The sequence below is a fragment of the Lupinus angustifolius genome, chromosome LG10 (genome assembly GCF_001865875.1).
Source record: "Lupinus angustifolius cultivar Tanjil chromosome LG10, LupAngTanjil_v1.0, whole genome shotgun sequence".
Taxonomy (NCBI): Eukaryota; Viridiplantae; Streptophyta; class Magnoliopsida; order Fabales; family Fabaceae; genus Lupinus; species Lupinus angustifolius.
Genome location: NC_032018.1, coordinates 11,807,941 through 11,815,905, shown reverse-complemented (window position 1 = coordinate 11,815,905; position 7,965 = coordinate 11,807,941).

The window sequence follows — 7,965 nt, the reverse complement described above, 5'->3', positions numbered from 1 at the left end:
CATCGAAAGACTCTCTTAGGATAATCATGGCTCTTGTAGCACATTATAATTTGGAGCTTCATCAGATGGATGTCAAGACAGCTTTTCTCAATGAAAACATTGATGAAAATATTTATATGGTGCAGCCAGAAAACTTTATAACGGGAGACCGAAAGAATATGGTTTTCAAATTGACAAAATCCATCTATGGGCTAAAACAGGCGTCTCGTCAATGGTACCATAAATTTTATGAAGTGATTCTCTCTTTTGGTTTTGAGATGAATTCAGTCGAGGATTGTGTGTATCACAAGTTCAGTAGGAGCAAGTATACTTTCTTGCTCTTGTATGTGGATGACATACTGCTTGCCACTAATGATGTGGGCACCTTGTTAGAAACCAAGAAATTTCTATCCAATAATTTTGAAATGAAGGATCTTGGTGAAGCTTCGTTTGTATTAGGAATTCAGATACACTGAGACAGGTCTCGTGGTATTCTTGGATTATCATAAAAGAGCTATATAGACAAGGTACTTAAAAGATATGGCATGCAGAACTATAAAGCAATGGATACTCTAGTTGCTAAGGGAGACAAATTTAGTCTCAATCAGTGCCCTAGAGGAAATTTGGAAATTCAGGAAATGCAAAAGACCCCTTATGCATCAGCTGTAGGGAGTCTTATGTATGCTCAAGTTTGTACGCGTCCGGATATAGCGTTCATAGTTGGGGTTTTAGGAAGATATATGAGTAATCCAGGAATGGATCATTGGAAAACAACCAAAAAGGTCATGAGGTACTTAAAGGGAACAAAAGATTATATGCTCACATATAGGAGATCAAACTAATTAGAGATCATTGGGTATTCTGACTATGATTTTGTGGGATGCCAAGATAGTAGACAATCTACTTCAGGCTATGTTTATCTGTTGGCTGGTGGTGCAATTTCTTGGCAATTTGTCAAGCAAACTCTTGTGGCATCATCTACCATGGCAACTGAATATATAGCATGTTATGAGGCATCATATCAGTCATCATGGCTGAGATATTTTGTCACTGGGCTGTGAATTGTGGACAGAATTGAAAGACCACTAAAGCTATATTGTGACAATAGATCAGCCATGTTGTTCTCCAACAACAACAGGAGTTCAGTAAAGTCGAAACACATCGACATTAAGTTCCTAGTTGTTAAGGAGAAAGTACAATGGACAACTTTCCATAGAACACTTAGGCACTAACTCCATGATTGCGGATCCTCTCACAAAAGCTATCACACCCAAGGTCTTTCATGAGCATACCGCTCACATGGGTGTTCTGCAATGTGAGGATTTTTTGGTTTAGTGAGAATTAGATTGTGCACACCTTTTATTATGTTCTATGTAACTTCAGTATTATGTATGGATACTTTGTATTCAAACTTCAGTTGATTAATCATTCAGTTTGGTATTCTGTCTTTATGCTTTGTACAATAAAGTTTTATGCTATTATTAAGGATCTCACTAAAGTTAAGTAGGACCAGTTGAAAATTGACATGTACAGATCATATTCATGTGACTTTCATGCTACACATTTCATGTTGAATCTATGTCATTTAGTTGTGTCAATGTTGGTGATCATTGTTGAATTAGTTGTGTCAATGTTGGTGATCTATGTCATTTCACTGTGATTCGATATGGAGACAGGACTATTGGACGGGATAATTTGGGTATGCCTGAGTCATGATGGCAATATTTAAGCGCACAATAAAGATAACACATATGGTGAATCATATATGTGACCAGTGGGAGATTGTTAGAATTTCTGACAATTTGTGGGTCACGAATATAATTCTATAATTGTGTTATGACCATTAAGTAATTAGCCAAAATTTAAAATGATCTTCAGTAATTAATTTAGTGGTTGAGGGCATATGTGTCATGAAATATTATAAGTGTAGATACCTTCAGCCAATTTTTGATTTGATGAATGGACTGAATTAGAATTATTGCAACTTAAGTAGTAACCGGCTACGGTTACTTTTATGGGTTATGGTCCCCATTTGTAGAGCAACGGGTTTTGTTGAGTAGACTGATGAGAATAAAGGGAATTGTGAGAAGTTATCAAATATAAGATAACACACCATCACAATTCCATAAGGTTAACTCTTTCCATCAGGTTCACACACTCTCCTTGGCTTCTTCATTCCCCTCTAGAGAAGCAGAAGGTAAACCACCAGGCTCTAACATCTGGAAGATCATCACACTCACATACCTTCGAAATTCCAAATGGCTAATCAATGTATGCTCTTCTTCTTCACCATGAAATCAATTGGGGTTTATTCCGTCTGGATCATGGTTGTTCCATTTGGGTTTATGCATGGGCATAAACATTGTGTTGTAGGAACAAAGCCATGATCACCATGATTTCCGCATTTTGTTTAAAGAAATATTAGTGGATAAAATCTCCAACACTCAAAACCGATTATATCGGTCGGCTTTCAATTGAACTGTACCGATCATACTGGCCGATTTTCATTCAAAATTAATTTTTTAATGTAAATAAAAAATTATTGGTATTTTTTATTGATTTTTCAACATTCATGTTGATATATTACATATGTATATCTAATTTCCCAGTATGCGGTTTAATTAATGAACTATCGATTGAACCGCTATACTATTATACAAGTACCCTAACTGGTTTGACGACCAATACGATATTAATAACACTGGAAAATCATCTTAAAATACCACCGATAACATTCCCAAAATCTTCCATACACAATCTTCCAACAAAAGCCACTAAAAATCTTCAATATTCAAAAGTATCATATCATCTAGAATCTTCGACATAACACACAATCATCTATACTAATAGATAAAAAGAAAACATAAAATAATTAATCAAGAAGTATTTTATGTTTTCTTATTTTATCTTTTATAACTTCTAATTTCATATTTATCTATACTAATACTAATAAACATAAAATAACAATCAATGAAGTATTTTATGTTTATCTATTTTATCTTTATAACTTATAATTTTATGATGATCTAAACTAATACTAATAAAAATAAAATAACTACCCATGTATTATTTTATGTTTCTCTGTTTTATCTATACACCAAACAAAAATTACAATATAAAGTATATTCAATTTACCAAAATAAAATATATAAAACTTAAATATATGATAACATAAAGTAAAAATGTAAGTACGCATGCACAAAGTGCATGTCGCACACTAGTATAGATAAAACAACAAAATAAGCATAAAGCCAGAAACTCACTAGAGAAATATTAAAAAAAGACACTCCACAATACATATCATAGAGCGAGGGAAATGGGAGGTTCTCTTATGCTGGAGATTCCACTAAACATCGAGTTCTTTTATTCATGTCTTTGTTGTTAATTCATAATTCAGTTTGTGATAGTTAATTTACTTTCTAAATATCGTAATGCAGTTAGTTGTGAGCAACTATATATAGCAAGTGTAGTTTGTAATCTAACTGATTGATTTTTACTTCTTGCCTTTGCTTGAATAACATACTTTCCTACTTCACTCAATCTTATTCTTCCCTCTGTTATTTCTGGTTTACACAACAGTGGTATCAAGAGCATCTGGTTTTCTTAGATCCAGTGACAATCACAAGATCACCATGGCAAACAATAATGGCTTCACAATGACACTGCCTACATTGGTTGGTAAGAACTATGAACGATGGAGCATGCAGATGAAGGTCCTCTTTGGATATCAAGAAGTTCTTGAAATAGTGCAGAATGGATATCAATCACTTGGTGAAGAAGACACTGAAATTCAGATATCCAACTTCAAAGAATGCAATAAAAGGGACTGTAAGGCTTTGTTTTTAATACACCAATGTGTAGATGAAGCTAATTGTGAAAAAATCTCCAATGCCAAGACAGCTAAAGAAGCCTAGGAAAATCTTGAAAGAAGTTATGCAGGGGCAGAGAAGGTGAAGAAGGTAAAATTGCAGACCTTGAGGAGAGAGTATGAGCTAGTGCAAATGAAAGAAGGTGACTCAATCTCAAACTACTTCACAAAAATCAGAGCATTAACAAATTTGATGAAAGGATGTGGTGAAGTGATGAGAGATCAATTGGTGGTTGAAAAAGTGTTGAGAGCACTAACACCTAGATTTGATCACATAGTGGTAGCTATAGAGGAGTCAAAGGATCTTGAAGTATTCAAGATTGATGAAGTACAAAGCTCACTAGAGGCACATGAACAGAGAATTAAGGAGAGGAATCACGAAAATGATTCTGAGCAAGCCCTCCAAGCCAAGTTCTCCAAGAAATTCTCTGGTCAAGGATCTCTCCAAAGGAAACTCAAAGGCAGATGGAAATGTGACAAAGTAAAGAATCAAGAAGGAACCAAATAAGAATTTGGTTCAGCACAAAAATTTAGTTTGCAGGATTAAGCTCTTAGAAGAAATAAAAAGAGATTTGACAAGAGGAAGGTACAATGCTTCAACTGCAAGAACTTTGGCCATTATGCAACTGAGTGCAGATTCAAACAGGGCAATGGTGGATCAGAAATCGAGGCAAGAAGGGCTCAAGGTGATGATTCAGATGAAGAGCAAGTATTGCTCATGGTCACTATAGAGAATGAACAAGCCAAATCAGATTGTTGGTACCTTGACACTGGCTGCTCCAACCATATGACATGTCTCAAAGATTGGTTTGTGAGTCTTGATGGCATTGCTAAAAGCAGGATGAAGTTTGAAGATCATAACTCTATTGAGGGAGAGGAGATTGGTTATATTTCAATTCAAAGGAAGGATGGCAAACTGACATACATTCACAATATTCTGTATGTGCCAAAAATGAGAAGTAATCTGTTGAGTCTTGGACAATTGCTCGAAAGAGGGTACACAATGTTGATGGCAGACAAGTTTTTGAAGGTATTTGATTGTGAAAGGAACCTAATCTTGAAGGTTCCACTGTCTAGCAATAGAACATTCAAGATTGGGATTCAAGTGCACAACCATAAATGCTTGATGACCAAGAAAACTCAAGAAAGTTGGGTTTGGCACCAAAGGTATGGTCATTTGAACTTCAAAAGTCTAGATTACTTGTGTAGAATTGGAGTTGTAACAGGTCTACCATCAATTAGAACTCCTAGTGATTTGTGTGATGATTGTCTTGCAAGCAAACAAGCAAGGAACTCATTCTCTACCTATGTTCCAACCAAATCAGCAAGACCACTTGAGTTGGTATTCTCAGATGTGTGTGGATCCTTTGAAGAGAACTCAATAGGAAGCAACAAGTATTTTGTGACTTTTATACATGATCTCACAAGGAAGACCTGGGTGTACTTGATAAAAAAGAAGAGTGAAGTCTTTAACATTTTTCTTGGATTTAAAGCTCAAGTTGAGAGACAATGCAACCTAACAATGAAGACTCTGTGAACAGATGGTGGAGGAGAATATATGTCAACTGATTGGAAGGCATTTTGTGCTAAGGAAGGCTTGATTCATGAGGTGATTGCACCTTACACTCCATAACACAATGGCATTGTAGAAAGGAAAAACAGATCCATCCTCAACATGTCCAGAAGTATGCTAAGAACCAAGAGAATGCCTAAGAAGTTTTAGGGAGAAGCTGTCTCAACAGCAGTATACATCTTGAATAGGTGTCCTACAAGAAGACTTGGTGAAGTCACACTCGAGGAAGCTTGGTCAGGTCAAAAACCAAGTGTTGGTCACCTTAGAATTTTTGGTTCTGTTTGCTATAAACATGTACCTGAGATTCATAGAAAGAAGCTAGATGATAGGGGTGAGAAGTTGATCTTGCTTGGCTATCACTCCACTGGAGCTTATAGAATCTTAAATCCACTTACTCAGAGGATCATGTTAAGCAGAGATGTGAGATTTGATGAACCACAAGGCTAGAATTGGGACAACAACAACATTAACAACTCAGAAAAAATTCATCAAATGCGCTTTGATGACGTAGTTGTAGAAGAATTAGAAGTGATTGTTGAGCAACCATCTACCATTGAGGAGCAGAATCAGAGAATACCTCATAGGCATAGACAAGCTCCACCAAGATTGAGTGATTATGAGATCTTTCCAGATTCAGAAATCACTGCAGAAGGAGAGCTAGTTCACATGGCATTGTTGGCAGAAATGGAACCTGTAAGTTTTGATGATGCAATAAAACACAACCATTGGTTGGAGGCAATGAAGGAAGAACTCAAGTCCATTGAGAAGAATCATACTTGGGAACTCACTCAATTACCAAGTTACAAGAAAGCTATTACAGTAAGATGGGTCTACAAGGCAAAAGTAAATCCAAAAGGAGAAGTAACAAAGTTTAAAGCTAGACTTGTTGCAAAGGGATTCTTACAAAAACAAGGCTTAGACTATGATGAAGTCTTTGCACGTGTTGCTAGAATGGAAACCATAAGATTGCTAGTGGCTTTGGCAAGTTATCATGGCTGGACAATCCAACAAATGGATGTCAAGTCAGCTTTCCTTAATGGAACTCTAGAAGACGAAGTGTTTTAGTTGTCGGCAACAAATTGTCTTTGGATAGAAGACGAATGTCATTAAGTGCTGTAAGGGTTAGAGTTTTCATTTTCATACTATGGTACATGTTAGGTATCAGTGGTCAAGGAACACCTAGAAGGGGGGGGGGTGAATAGGTGTAGCGGTTAACAATTACCGCTTCTTTATCCAAAACCCAACTGCTGGAAAAAAGTCCAGTTAATCGATTAACAATAGGGTTTAATCGGTTAACTATTGTACATAACAGAATGACTAAACATGCAAATTGCATAGTGATTAAAACACAATTGAACAGATATATCTCATATAATTTTATGCACAAATATTAAGTATATGACAGTAAACAAATATCCAACTTTTAAATTACAGATTCAATTTATCATGGCAAGAAACATAAGAAAGATAAAGAGAGAAAGAACAATGCAAAAATGATTTTTATCCTGGTTCATTTGCAGTCCACTGCAAACTACATCTAGGCCTCCCCTTCTGGATCAGGGAGATTTTCTTTCTTCACAATATTGAATTAAGGATACAAATACCAATTCAATTACAAGCACAAATGACGTTCCCTTCTTGAAATCTAGGATCTCTAAAACCTGGTTTGATTCTATCCTTTCGCCTCTTGAGAAAACCTTTCTTGTGAACTAGCCCCAGCCAAGAATCTTATCTTCAAATCAAGACCTCCCAGCCTTGGTGAAGAACTTCAATCTCTATGGTGATCTCATACCAAGAGACAAATCCAGACTACACATAAACACGTTAAACAGCAAGGTATACTAAGCACAGAAATGCTTAAAATATGACAAGATAAAGACTCAAAGATTAACCCTGATTCTAATCACTTAAGCCATCAATATAAAAGTGAGTTAATCAATATCAGTATACAAATGAGTTCTTTCTATCAAAACGTAATGCATGATCATGTGAGCAATATAAGAATGGATATGAAACTATGCAAAAACAGAAAGCATGTTATAGCAGAAACAACATAATTTCTCTTCTCACACATGCAACTCTCTTGCAGAAAAATAGTAAAACACGTATGCAAAAATGCTCTCTAAACAACCCTATATAGTAAAATGCAATGCTGTGGGTTTCTGAGTGAAGCCTCGTATTTATAGCATGGAGAATAAGTGGTTTCATCAGTTGCAAAAACAGTTAAACAGTTGAGTAGTTACAACATCAAAAACAGATTTTAGTTACAACACATAACATACTAGTTAATCGATTAAGACTTCCATTTAATCGATTAACGGCCCAACAGAAAGACACAAAAATCAGCTAAAATAGAAAACACATATTCAACAGAAAATCAGTTAAGTTAATCGATTAAGTTACCACGTTAATCGATTAACTGGGACATTTATGCATATGTTTCAAATGGCAAACTTCTCATATGTTATGCACAATAAACATACATGCTTTAGCAATTATATTATGCCTAATATGCACATATAACATGTATGATAGATGCATGAAC